Source organism: Papio anubis, chromosome 6, assembly GCF_008728515.1.
Source record: "Papio anubis isolate 15944 chromosome 6, Panubis1.0, whole genome shotgun sequence".
NCBI classification, from domain to species: domain Eukaryota; kingdom Metazoa; phylum Chordata; class Mammalia; order Primates; family Cercopithecidae; genus Papio; species Papio anubis.
Window position 1 is genome coordinate 97783379 of NC_044981.1, and position 15246 is coordinate 97798624.

Consider the following 15246-nt stretch of genomic DNA (forward strand, 5'->3'; position numbering starts at 1 on the left):
AGAACATTTATCAAAATAAAGGGGGCTTAGTTACTGTGGAATATAAAAAAGAAGAGTCACAGCTTAATAATGACTATTTCTATCCAAGCTTTTTCCAGAGAGTCTTGCAGCTTTAGCAAATAAAACTTTTGTCATTCAGTTCCATTGGCATGTATATTCATCGTACAGGTTTTCTCTTGCCATATTGGCAGAACAATACATATTTTAAAGTATCTGCATTGCTGTCTTAGAGATTTTATTAAACATTATATTTATTAATTATCCTTCCTCATGTACTCCAATATTAGTTAATATTTTCCTTTTCATAAATATATTAAGAGGGATGTACACATTTATCATATTGACAATGAGTAGAATTTCTGATTTCTGATTCATATTTTGTTACTCTTATATTACATATATCAATATCTTGAATTGTGTTTATATAAATTAATTATGTTTTAACCTCATAAACTTAAAGACCAGAAGATAGACTGTAGTAAAAAAACAATTATGCCATTGCTTGAGGTCACTTGTCTTACCTTCCCACTGGTGATGGCCTGTGGGTGACATTGCCATTGACAGGATATTATTATTTTCTTAGATTCTAAATTATTTTGATCTTGAGATTTCTATTTAAATGTAATAATATGGCATAACGTTTTCTTAAAAAGTAAGTATTTGACTTTTTTCCTCAGAATTCAAATACTCCAAGGGTGAAGAAATCAATGTCAGTCTTATGAAGAATATATCAAAAGAATAACTGCAAAGTTAAAGGTGCTGTAGTTGTAGAGTGATTGACAAATTTTAAAATCATGTCCATAACATGACAAAGATAATAGGGCAGTGGAGAAAGTTAGTAGAAAATTCAAGCATGATTAAATATCATTTTTCACTAGACAACTTAGAGGAGCAAATGTCGCAATTAGAAACTATAAGTCATTAAACAAGTCAGAAATATCATAATACACTAATCTACCTGTATTGCATATTTTTGTATTAGATATACTGCTAAAGTAATTCACAACTACAGTATTGGTACAATTCTTTCCTTTTTAAAACTTTCAAAATAATGAGCCTTTATTTACTTATTTTTATTTGCTCCCTTTCTGAAATTGTCCTAATAGTTCTCAAATTTAAAGCTCTAGTAACTCCAAAAACTTTAGTAACCAAATCTCTTCTCTGCAAAACTTTTATATGGATATAGTATGATAAATAGAACCAGTCATTTTTTTTAAGTATATGTACGTGCTCTAGTTAAGAAATTTCTAGTGAGGTTCTCATCTTAGTAACACTCTATAATATTTTCTTCAAAGGTAATTTTTTGCTAGACCATTTTCTTTACATTTAATTTAGATATTATATATGTAATATATATCTATGTATTTACATATTTGTCTAAAAACTATTTTCTAAAAGAACAACTTATCTCAATTATTCTTTCTGGTGTAGACAACACATCACCCATTTGAAACTCATTATTTTTGTGTCTTATTCTTAACCGCTCATTGATATGTATCTTTCTAAACAAACAGTTATGAAACCAAAAAATTAGCACTAAGCTAGTCTTTGAAATATGAAAAGAAAATATTGTTCTTGATGGGCGCAGTGGCTCACTCCCGTAATCCAGGCACTTTGGGAAGCCGAGGCAGGTGGATCATTTGAGGTCAGGAGTTCAAAACCAGCCTGGCCAACATGGTGAAACCTTGTCTCTACTAAAAATTCAAACAATTAGCTGGGCATGGCAGCGCATGCCTGTAAACCCAGCTACTCGGGAGGCTGAGGCAGAGGAATCGCTTGATCCCGGGAGGCGGAGGTTGCAGTGAGCAGACATTGCACCACTGCAATCCAGCCAGGGTGATGAAGTGAGACTCCGTCTCAAAAAAATAAATGTATATTATAGTATAGTATAATATAATATAATATAATATAATATAATATAATGTAATATAATATAATATACTGTCCCGAATTTCTTTGAGCTCATGATCTTGGGTAGGTGGGTGGAGGGATAAAAAAAAAATTAGCCATTATATGATTTTGATTGAAGGAGAATGTTTTGATAATGCAGTGGAAACCTATTTAGACTGAGGAGTAGGTATCAAGATAATATTTTGCAGAGTCCATGATATCAGTTGAATCTTGAAATATGAGTAAAAGTTAACCAGAAACCTTCCAGTACATAAGGATGATAGTAGAAAGAAGGATAGGCATAGGATATAGGAATGAAAGAGAACATAGCATTTGGGTGAGTGATTTGAACTTCAGATGCATAAGGCTGGAAAGTTAGGCAACATCAAAAGCCTGAGAAACTGTATGCAATAACAAACACAGGTGATTCATAAAGGGGTAATAATTCAGCAAAGATTCAGAATAAAATGTATTTTCCTATAGATTTTATAAGCTATTCATTATGAAAATGATCAAATAGAACTTTCAAGATGCCTTTCACCTGTATTTGACAGCACAACAGGGAGACTATAGTAAATAATAATTTAATTGCATATTTTAAAACTAAAGAGTATAATTGTATTGTATATAACACAAAGGATAAATTATTGAGGTGATTGATATCTCATTTACCATTATGTGATTATTATACATGGTATGCCTGTATCAAAATATCCTACATATTCCATAAATATATACACCAATTATGTATCAAAAAATTAAAAATATATGTTTTGTAAACCCACAATTTTAAGTAACTTCAAAATTGTCTTGTTTACTAAGATTTATAATTGATACATTGCTTCTTGATTTAAAATATATTTCAAATTTATAGTTAATTCTAAATAAAAATCTGCTAATGATATCAACGAACATGTTTGAGGCTGGCTTTTTTAGATGAAAATATTGTGTATTTCTCAACTTTAGATATAAAAATTATCAAAATTGCATATCTTCATCTACTCAGAAAATTTACAAATATGATTTTTTATTCAGATTTATCAAAACATAATTTACAGTTAAAATTCACCTTTTTTTTAGATGCACAGTTATATGAGTCATTATAAATGTATACAATTTTGGAACCTGGAACAATAAAGAATTAGAATAATTCCATTACCATTAAAAACTTTCCCCTCTGCCACTTTAGTGTCAATTTATTCCTCCGATAACAGCCTGTGGCACCCACTGATTTCTTTTCTGTCTCTGTAATTTTGACATTTTCAAAATTTTATATAAGTAGAATATATAATAGATAGCCTTTGCACTTCACTTCTGAGTTTGGCTTAAATTTAAGATTCATCTATGTTGCTGAGTTTGCCAGTAGTTTGTTCTTTTTATTTCTGGGTAGTATTCTACCATGTGAATGTCCCACATTGTACTGACCCTCACCAGATTCCAGATAATAGATGTTTGAGTTGTTTGTATTTTCTGGTGATTACAAATTATACTATTTTAAACATTTACAGAGGTATTTTCTAAAATAATACTAATATAAATACTACATTTAATTAAACATACTGATTTTCTGCTGTTAAAAATATATGAACATAAAAATGTTTTCAACAGGACAGCATTAAATGTCATTTCAATATTAAGCATAAACCTAAACCTAAACCTATCACATTCAAATTGGACAGCTTTGGATAATTATCTAAATTTTGAGCCTCCATTTCTGAGTGTTTTAACTAAGTTAATACAATTCATTTATCTCGAAGTAATGTTGAAGAAATCAAACGAGGTAATGCAAACACATTTTGTAGATATCTTTTTCAGTAACCATAAATATTTTCCAAGTAAGGAATAACTACCTTGATCAAGTCCACTTTACAATAACCCAGAAAGTTTTTACAGGAAGGTTTGTCTCAAATTTTAGACAGATAAACACCTAAGTCATTGCGTAGACTTCAAAATTCCTCTCAATGTTTATTTGACAATCCTTAATGAGCATCCTCCTTAGGTAGTAAGACTTAATCCTAAGTTGACAGGGAAAAAACTGCACTAACACATAATATGCCACATAACATAGGATTTAAATGAAACTACATTATCCTAATGACTAGCAGAGTAAGTTGTAAACAATAGCATTTGTTAAACATTGAGCCAAATGACCATGTATTAGTAAATCCAGCTTTTACGTTTTTCAAATTTTAGATTGATCTTAAGCCTATGACCTCATCATGTTCAATGTTAGTTTTCTGTGTCATAAGTTCTTTGTTTTCAAGGTTACTTTTGGTTTTGAAAAATCATTTTATACTAGATTACAGGCGAAAGACAATTAGTTTTCCAAATAGTGCTTCTTGGGCCATAAATACAAGCTGTCTTTTTTTGTTTGGTTTGGTTTTGTTTTTAGTTAAAACATAGTTGTACATATTTATAGGGCACAGTGTGAAATTTTAATATATATATATACAATGTGGAATGATCAAATTAATGTAGTTAAGATATCCATCACCTCAAAAATTTATTATTTGTTTGTATTGAGACTATTCAAAATCTTCAGCTAGCTATTTTGAAGTATACAATATATTATTGTTAATTATGGCCACCCTAGTGTGCAATGAAACACTAGAGCTTATTCCTCCTATCTAATTATAACTTTGTGCTTATTGTCCAACCTCTTCTCATTTCCCTTTCCCCTCCAAGCATCCCAGCCTCTAGCTACCACTATTCAACTCTCTACTTCTGTAAGATCAATTTTTTAAGATTCCACATATGTGTAAGATCATGATGAATATGTCTTTATGTGCCTGGCTTATTTAACTTAACACACACTCTCTTATTAATGACCAAATATTAAGCCTAACTAGTCTGACATAAGGTCATTCATATTCTTTCTAACTCAACTTGTTTTGGTCAATTCAACATATTTCTATGAAAAGAAAATTCCCATGATCATGACCAGAAAATAAACTTGTAACTAAATAGCAGTCGGTGTGAAAGTATAGCTACTATCCAAATTGAATCTTTCTCTACAATTTTTCTAAGACTGATGTTACTGTCACCATAACAAAAAAGCATCAGGTATACATGGTTAAACTAATGTATGGGCCTGAATTTAATCAAGTTCTGCCAAATGAGCTTTTTAAAAGTGGTTTTTAGTTTGCTCCCAGAAAACTGCCATTCAAATATCATACTTTGATTTTTTTATGTTGTTAATGTGATGAAGACTGTGACAATAACAGTAAGTAGACATTCAATTGAGATAAAACTTGATTTCCGGGAAGTTTTACCATGGTCTTAATCATACTTGTAGATTTTCAAAAGCGTGTTGAGTATTTAGATCTTTGTCTTTTGACCATGGTGAAACTTTCTGTACCACATAGTCTTCTGCTAATCATAATATAGCAAAATAAGTAGACACAAATTGGGATCTCATTTTTAATCAGTTAAAAACCTTGCCTCTGGCCAATGTGTTTAAATATAATGTCAGTCTTGAATAATGCAGGAAGCCTACTGACAGATAGATGGATATTTTATCTAAGGGTTTATTTATCTGGAAATAAAAGATGCACGCAAATTAACTTATTTATTTTCCTACCTACTGGTTTGATCGATTTAATTAATATTGGCAACGTCTTTCTTGCTGAGTTATTGATAATTGCCCTTTTATTGCCATCTGGTATCTGTTTGCTTATTTAAGTCTACTGTGCCTGCACAATATAGTTAGTTAACTTTGCTCCAGATTGCCCATGGATGACTCTGGTTTTCCAAACAGGTTTTCAATGGTAATCCAACAAAGTATATTGTATATTGTGTAATTAAATTTTTCTTCATTTTTCTATGGCATGGCAACATTTTAAGGCAGAATTTTTGTGTGTGTGTGTGCAGAAAACATGCTTTATCAATGCTCTAAAAAAAATCAAAAAAGGAGGAATTTGGCAGGTTTGGGGTAGTGCTAGGTTTGGGAATACTATTTGCATTTTTATTATGAGTCAAATTATATTTTCCATTTCTTCTTTAACTTTACATTTTACCCCTTTTAAGGCATTATTTTACATTCTTGATACATTTAGAAATTTAATGATGCAGATTTTTATAACATCACCTATTTTATTATTTAAAACGATTTTGTCCAAAATTTTTTTTCATTTTAAATTTTATCTAGGTCATGTTTTATTCATTAAAAAGCTTGCAAAGAACTAATTTCTTCCATAATCAGCACTTAATGTATTGGGCGTGTATTACAATATATGTAAAATTTAGTAATGCACCTGAAACAACAGATAAGCTGGAATTATATGTCATAAAAATATACTCTGTGAGTAATAATAAAACTGTAAATATGGAAAGAAAGAGAGGACAGGAACCCACTCTATTATCAATTTTGACATATTTTAGTATTTATTATACTATCCCACCAGTTTTATACTGAAATTATATAAATTATAAATAATAATATTATAAAGGGAACTTAATTTGGAGGGTATACAATTACTTAACTTCCTATTCTATTCTTAAACAAATAATATGGATCTGGTACACAGTTATTATTATTGACATTTTTTAAAAGTTAATTTTATTGCTTTCCTAGGTTAATTCTACTATTCCTTAAATCTCATGTCTGTCTTTCTTGAATAGTACTTTCATTATGTGAAAACTTCAGAAGTATATGTTCATGTCATTCCTTGACCCATATATTTGATATTTTGGCAGAGCACTGTATAATTTGAATATTATAATGTATAATCACATTTTACTGAAGCATTTATTTCATTTCAGAAAGGTTTGAAAGTTAAATGAGTACATATGTAAAAATAGATTATCAGTCTTAAAAATCTCACATTAAAACCTCCAGAATGTGTGTGACTTTCATTTCCAGAAAGAAGGAGTAGATACACTTTTTATTTTAATTTTTAATTTTTGTTGGTATGTAGTAGGTGTATATATTTATGGTATGCATGATATATTTTGAATAGCCATGCAATGCATAATAATCAGAGTAAATGGAATATCCATCCCCTCAAGCATTATCCTTTGTGTTACAAATAATACAATTATACCCTCTTAGCTATTTTAAAATGTAAAATTAAATTATTACCATTATTAACTGTATTCATCCATGGTCCTATAAAATATCAGTTCTTATTCATTCCTTCTAACTATTTTAGGACCCATTAGCTATCCCCACTTCCCTCTCTTCCCCACTCCACCTGCTACTACCCTTCCCAGCCTCTGGTAATCATGCTTCTACTCTCTGTCTCCATGAGTTCAATTGTCTTAATTTTGTAGATCCCACAAGTACATGAGAAGATGTGAAGTTTGTCTTTCTGTGTCTGGTTTATTTCACTTTTATGATGATCTCTGTTTCCATCCGTGTTTTTGCAAATGACAGGATGCTTTGCTTCTTGTGTCTGAATAGTACTCCATTTTGTGTATGTAGCACATTTTCTTGATCAATTCATCTGTAATGTGTGTATCTTCCATTTTTAGAAAGAAGGACTATTCATACTTTTTCCTATTCTTCCATATGTCCAAAAAGAAAACAAAACAAATGAACCACCAAAAAACCCTGAATGACATATATAAAGTTAACATAAGATTCTGAAAGATGAGGAAAAAAGGCACACTGGCCAGGAACATAGTGAGGAATGGGGAGGAGAGGAAATAAATGGTGATGAATTCTCTAGGTTATATATTTTTTTATTTTAGTTTGTTTTTTGCCTCGTTTATTCCAAACTTGGAGCTGAATAAGTTGACAATCTGGAAACACTAACAAATGCAGACAAAATATACTGCCCCCTCAAAAACCTGTTCTCTCTAGCAACAGGGGTAGCCTAAGAAAACAAAAATAAAACATAAAAACAAAACATTTTACGACCTAACTACTCTATTCTACCCCAACATCACAGAAGAAGTGTGGCTCCACCCTGGCACACATCAACAAAGGCTGAGTGGGGAGCCTGGACTTTGACACTAACGAGGCTGTGAAAAGATACCTCAACATCCTTGCTTGAGTGCTATCAGGAAAGGCCAGGCAGAGAGCTAGGATTTGATCCCCACTGGATGAAGAATACTACAAACTACAGTTACCATCAAAACCCCAGCAAGATCGTTTGTAGATATAGACAAAATCATTCTAATTTGCATATAATTAGAGAAAGAAACTTTAAGAGCTAACAAATATTTAGGGGACAAAAAGGAGACTAAAGTGGAAGGCATCCGTCTACCCATTTCCAAAACACATACTATGTAGGCAGCTTTTTATGCAGTTTATTTCATAAAATAAACAAGTATTTTGTTATTGGAAAATTAGATGGATAGATAGATAGATGAGTGGAACAGAAGAGGGAATCAGGAAATACATCTGCACAAATACTCCCACTGGCTTTTGACAAAGGTGCAAAAGCATCTGAATGGAGAAATGACAGCCTTCCAACAGATACAGCCAGAGCAATCATACGTTTATTAACTCATAATAGATCATACACTAAATAAAAAGTGTAATTTTATAAAACTTTTTGAAAACAGTAAGACAAAATTCTTTAGGGCCTATGACTAGACAAAGGATTCTTAGTTTTGACACTGAAAGCAAAATCAATAAATGGAAAAAAAATGAAAAATACACTATGTCAAAATTAAAATATGTTGTTCCATGAAAACTCTGATAAAACTCTGAAAAAGACAAGCAAGCTATAAGCTTGGAGATAATAGCTGGCACACACCTAGCTAGGTGTTAGCGTAGAGAACTCCCTAAACTCTACAATAAACTCTCTAATAAAGAAAAAAATACTAGATAATGGAAAAAGGACACAAGGAGACATTCAACAAAGAGAGATTACTTTATTACTCTTAGGTATGATGAGGCCAATGATCAGGAGATGATTATCACCAAAAAGACATTTTGTCACTCACAATTCCCAAGAGGAGGAAGCACACTGTACATGCAGAGCCACATTGGCAAGCAGTGGGGTCTGTTAGGAGTTACAGGGAGTGACAGAAAAACTTGGCAAGAGTTTTTCTTGTGATTTCTGTAGGAAGGAATGAGCAAGCCAGAGTAAGCTGATGAATTGGCTAGTCTGAGTAATTTTAGTGGGCTCTGGAATTTAGGTATTGTCGGATGTCTAGTACCTGGCCCTGGAGTGATTGGAGCAGGATAATAGCAGTCCAGAGTTTACGAGCCTAATTGAGGAGGTAGAGTGGGCAGGCTCTGGATTAGTTAGTATGGTATGAAAGATACACTTTCAGATGGGCTGTGTTTAGTATCTCCAGGAATTGGCTAGCCCTAGTAGGAATAGTTTTTCCAGGGTCAGTAAAGTCCAGATGTCAAAGTATCAGAAAATAAAAAGAGAGAAGTAATACAGATATACAGATGGCAAATAAACACATTCAATCATACTCAACTTTATTTGTCAACTGAGAAATACAAGTTACAATCACAGTAAAACACAATTACACACTTATCAGAATGTCAAATATATATGTGTGTGTGTACACAACACCAATTCCTGACAAGGATATGAAGAAACTGGACCACTTATGCATTTATGGTGAGAATGTAAAATAATATAACCACTCTGGAAAACAATTTGGCTGTATCTTAAAACTTAGCTAAACATGCAACCAACATATGACTCAGAGATTGCACTCCTGGGCATTTATCCCAGAGAAATGAAAAGTTATGTTAACATAAAAACCTATACATCAATGCTCACAGAATCCTTATTCGTGATAGCTCCACACTGAAAACAACCCAGATATCCTTGAACAGGTGAGTAGGGAAACAAACTAGTGCACATCCATGCACTAATGGAATACTACTTGCAATAAAAATGAAGAAATTATTGATATAAAACATAATTTAGACCAATCTTCAGAGAATTATGCTGAATGAAAAAATTTAAGGATGTACTTTGATAAGTTCTATTTATAAAACATTCTCAAAATGACAAGACTATAGAAATGAAAGACAGATTAATGGTTGCCAGTTACATAGGAAGTGGAAGTGGGAAAGAAGTGGGTGTGGCTATAACAGCACAAGATGAGGTATCCTTCTGATGATGGAATTTGTCACTATCTTGCCTGTATTAATGCCAATATTCTGTTCACAGGATTTTATAGTTTTAAAGATGTTGACATCTGGGGAACGTGGGTCAAGGTAAATGAAATCTGTTTGTTATTTCTTACAGCTGCATGTGAATCTACAGGTAACACAAAATAATAATACAAAATAACTTTTAGTTTATTTTTTAAAAATGCAGTTAAACTCCTTTTTACTTGATGTAGAATAAACTATTTTTAAGTCTCAAGTAAAACATCAGCTCCTCTTTGAAGCTCTCTTTGATTAACCATCAGTAAAATTCACTGTGTTTCCTTCCTCACTCAAGGTTAACTTCCTGTAGCTGATTATGACCAGGTATGCTTCAGGCCTAAAGACATAGGAATAAATGGAATCCCACAGTGTATAACTAGAGGGAGGGATACATATGTGTGTGTATGTATGTGTGTATGTGTGTATATATGTGTGTGTGTGTATATATATATATATATATAATTTTTTTTGGTAGTTGCTAAACCTCGAGTACTGCTGTGACACCCTCATCAGCCAATGGAACAAAAGGTGTTGAGAACACTTCTATGGCCTCTTCTATACTCAGGGAACCTTCACAAAGTAGCTCTAATCACTTAACAGAAGGTCTGAGTACATGAGCAATCGGCAAGGACAGAAAATTATGACTTATCACAATGTCTTTCTCTTTGTTGAGATTGGTAGGTGATTGAAAATGTAGTAAGACAATCATGTTATTATGTGCATTCAGAGATAATCTTTTTAAAATAATATTTATCCAAATGATAAAATGTATTTTATATTATTTATCATAACAAGAACAGAAGAGAATAACCATTCCAGGGATATTTCCAGATTTTTATTTTAATTTTTAGATTTATATGTGAATTAAATAGTTAATTTTTTTTCTATTAACATATGAAAATGCCTCTGGTGGGTCTTCTATTTAACCCGTCCATGAGTAAGTTTTAGAAGAAACAAGTAGAGACCATTTCCTCAGTCCAGTAATAATTTAGTCAATAAACTCTCAACATTTTATTTTGGGTTTTATCTACCATAAACACGAGTGGTATGGTAGAGTCCCAATGAAAGACTTTGATGAAGCAAATAAAAAATACTACCATGAAAAATTTTTAGAGAAGTTGACATTATGCCACTGGCAATTATAAAATTGGAGAAATAATAGGGACTTTCATTAATCACCTATTAACTGGCTATATTTTCACATAAATTATGAGGATAATTCTCAGAAACAGGTGCTAGAGTATTTTCTTCTACCAACATCTGGGGACGTATGCTTTTTAAAGTCCTCAGAAATTTTTTCCAGAATTATTTCCAGCTTGATAAGCAATTTTACTTATAATTTTCAAATTATTTCTTTCCTATGTTAATTAAAACTCATAATTTTCTCCTTTTTCCTATATGGATTTGTATGATACTTTATTAATATATTTCTTGTATTAGTTCCCCAAAAAACTGAAAGTCCTAACATTTTTAATTTTTTTTCTGAGTAATTCTAACCCAAATAAATGGTATCTTTTTAAATCTCCTCTCTTTCTTTAGTAATGCTTTATATATTTCTTATATTATTAAAACTGGAGAACAAGTAAAGGCTGGCCTCATAGGTACTTTATTTACCACTCTCTAAAATCAGTCTTTAGGATGTGCTGAATATTGTACTTGAATATTGTAAGAGTAGCTAGCTTTGAACTTGTTCTTAGCTTCTGTGTGGAAAAAAACTCATCCTTTGGCAGCTAATATTACAGCAGGGAATAGTCAGGGGACTGTAATGAAACAGTCACATACTGAGCACAGACTGTAAATGAAGCAGGTATACAACCTCTTTCAACCCACAGGAGCTATTATTTAGATTGATCATATTCCCAAGGGCATTGCACATTTAACATTGACATCGGATCAAAATGGAAGATAAGGATAGTGTCCCCAGGGCCAATATCTCAGAGAGCAGTTCACTTGAGAAGTTAGATCTGGAGGGGTTTCTTTCTTCATCTGAATCTTTAACATTGTAATATGTTCAGAGAATTGGTGAGGTTGGTCTTTGCTTTGAGCCTGTTATTGTGTTTTTATCATTTAAAGTGCTTCAGTAAAAGGAGCACAACAACACCCCTGAGAAACAGCTAACATAGTCCATTGCCAGGAAAAGGCAATGTGGAAGCACTTGGAGCTTTCTTAATGTGTAATTATCAAATTGAAAAGGGAAAATTCTCCCTTAAAAACTTAACAGCTTTCCTAAAGACTTTGTCCTGATTTGGAGCCAAATTAAATCTTACTATAGAAAGACTTATCGAAAGAACTATTCCAATACAGTCATGCATACACACTAACAGTAATCAGTGGGTTCCAGGTAATTTCATGTTTTTGTTGTTGTTGTTGTTTTATTTAATTGATGCAAGAAGGAAATCTGCCTAAATAAAGATGGTGGTGGACTTGTTAACCACTAGCCAAGTTAAAAGCTTTTAGTGTTATTCAGAAAATTCCTATGAAACACAAATGAAAACTGAATCTCATAATTTGAATGGATTTGGTATTAGGTAGTTGCATAAGAGAATTGATACGAAACTCAATTGAAAATATCTAGAATTTGATATGTTTATTAAACAAGTCAAATTTTTATCAATGCCCTTGTTCATTCTGTTTATTTTCCTAAACTATTCAAAATATTGGAGAAAACTGGGTAAGAAAAAGTCATCAACAGTGTTTACAAATGTAGCATCTATTTTTTCTGCTTCTCAGTTTTTCATATATGAATGAATGTGTTCATGAATTTTCAGTTGTATTTATGTTCTACTCTGAGAGTAGAATACTTCCAGAATTCATGCGGGTCGTAGTCTCCACAAAATCTCCTTCTCTTGCTCCCAGGCATAGTTAGGAGCTGTCCGTTTAGTGTTGGGAGGATCTCTCTGGACTCACATCAGTAAAACCTCTGTCCTCATTTCTGATAATGATTGAATTTTCTTTAATGTGGTAACACTGTTATTTAAAGACACAAAAAAGATTTTAAAATACAAGACATCTTTTCTTTCTTTCCTACCTACACCTCTCCTGTTTAAGTCATCATCATCATCTTTCTCCTTTTGGCCACTACAACTGAGGCAGGCAGTTAGAGAGGGTGTGGGGCATGATTACTTGCTGGTGGATAAGAGCAATACAAATGAGGTCAAACAAATGAGCACAATGCCTCCAGTCAGTAACGTATGTTCCAGAAAGGGGCTAGCGCAGATGCCTGTGGTAACTTCCTTGTCAAAGGAGGAAAGGCTGATGGAGGGAAAGTCCTAAAAACTGAGCATCCGTAGTAGCAAAGAACCATGTCCTTATGGTGAACTTTGCTCATTATAATAGTAAAAACATACCTGTGGGTGGAGAGTTAAAATACTAATGAGACATGTGCTGTATATACTAGCATGTGCAGTGTCTGTACATGTAGGCCCAGAAGACCACCCACAACATGCTTAACAACAACACCCATTCTGGTTCCTTCATGAAAAATCATGTAAAAAAGGAGTTTCCCCAGTACCAAACAGTGCTACCCATTCTCTAGCAGGCTGCTCTGATCCAGCTATCAGAATGTACTTTCACTTTGCAGTAAGCTTCTTTGCCTACTCTGTACTTTGGATTCACTCTGAAATTATTTTTGTGAGGCAAAGTCAAGAACCTGAACCAGCCCACTGACAACATAAATTGACAATCACAGCAGGCAGGACTGGTAGACTGAATCACCAGGTAAGAAAAAACTCACCACTTTAAGGCTAGAGATTCTGTTTTTCATCACTGAGTTTTTTCCTTTTCTCTTTTTCTTTCACTTGCTTGTAAATCTCCAGAACAATTCCCCTCAGCCACTATGAATTTGCTCCCTCTGGCTGATTTCTGTTCATTCTGACAGGTGACCAGCAGAGGTGGGAAGATTTCAAAGTCCATATCGAGTAGATCTAGGTCACCGTGGCCCTTCCTGATGGGAGGTTTGTGAGGGTGGCAGCATTTAAGTCCAGGCTGTGCAATGTCTGGAGATCTTTACTTTTTCTTACTAATAACACCTGTTCAAACATATGATTTCAGTCTCTTGTCAACCAGATCACCACTAGTGTTCTCTATTTTGTGTCCCCATCTTCCCTTTGTACTCTCTTTCCTTCATTTTAAGCATCCATATCACCTTCGTAAAGCCCACTGTTGTGCTGTGCTCCCCCGCATTCTGCCCCCCACTCAAGCTGTGTCCCCTCTGTGGAAACTTGTCTTGCTTCTTGGCCCATTGCCTTGACACCCATGCACCAATGCATGGGAATTTAATTTCTCTGTAAATGTACACTCAAACGTGGACACTGAGGGCAGACTCTTTACATGATCTCACTATTATTTCAGTTTTAGATAGAATAGTAACCTAGATTCAGGACACCTTTTTCCATGTCCCTCACCCTTTAGCCCTATTGTCTTTCAAAGATCTTTTGACACCTCAATCATGTTTTTACTTGATTGGTCCATTTTATTCAGAGACTTTTGTCCATTCTTCCCTTTTGTCTCTGACCCATACGGCTGACCCAAACACCTGAAGGTGTTTTCTGCTCTATAGGTCAAGAGTCAAGATTCCTCTGCTTTCAGGTGGGGCTAATGCAGTTTTTGTCCATGCAGAGAGGGAGCCTTTAATTGCTGGGTAAAACATATTTTCTTCCAGACTTCCTTTATGGGACCTATGAAGCCTATGGGTAGGACCATTTACACATTCTAGGAAACATAAAAACAGGAGTCAATTCAGTTGGAAACCAACATTCTTGTCATCATAAAATCTGGCCTACTACTTGTCCCACATGACCGCAAAAGACTTCTCATTTCTAAAGCCCCCAGGACTGCAGACACTTGGACAATGAGTCCTCCCTCCAAGAGGGATCTGCTCAGACTGGGCCCTAGGGATGCCTGAGTGCTGGGCAGTAAGCCTAAGAGGACAGGGACACATGATATCCCTGGCTTGACTGCAAGACTGGACTCCTATTTTCCCATCAGTGCACCTTTCTAGTTTCTTTCTCTCTTTTTTGGGTCAGGTGAAGAAAAAATCTAAACTATGTGGGAGACTCTTAATGCCAGAACCTGTAGGTTGATAAAAAGACAATGATTTTTTCCATCAGCATATCCTTAAAAGGTCAAATGAGAAATCAATTCTTAGTCCCTACAGAGTCCTCACTTGAGCACATTCTGCACAGTTGGGCGTACTTCAAACTCGATGGCTAAAAATAAGGAAGCTCTTTTTTTATTGTAACACTGTTTAGTCAAAACCTTCATTAGAATCTCAGGAGGTCTGGGCA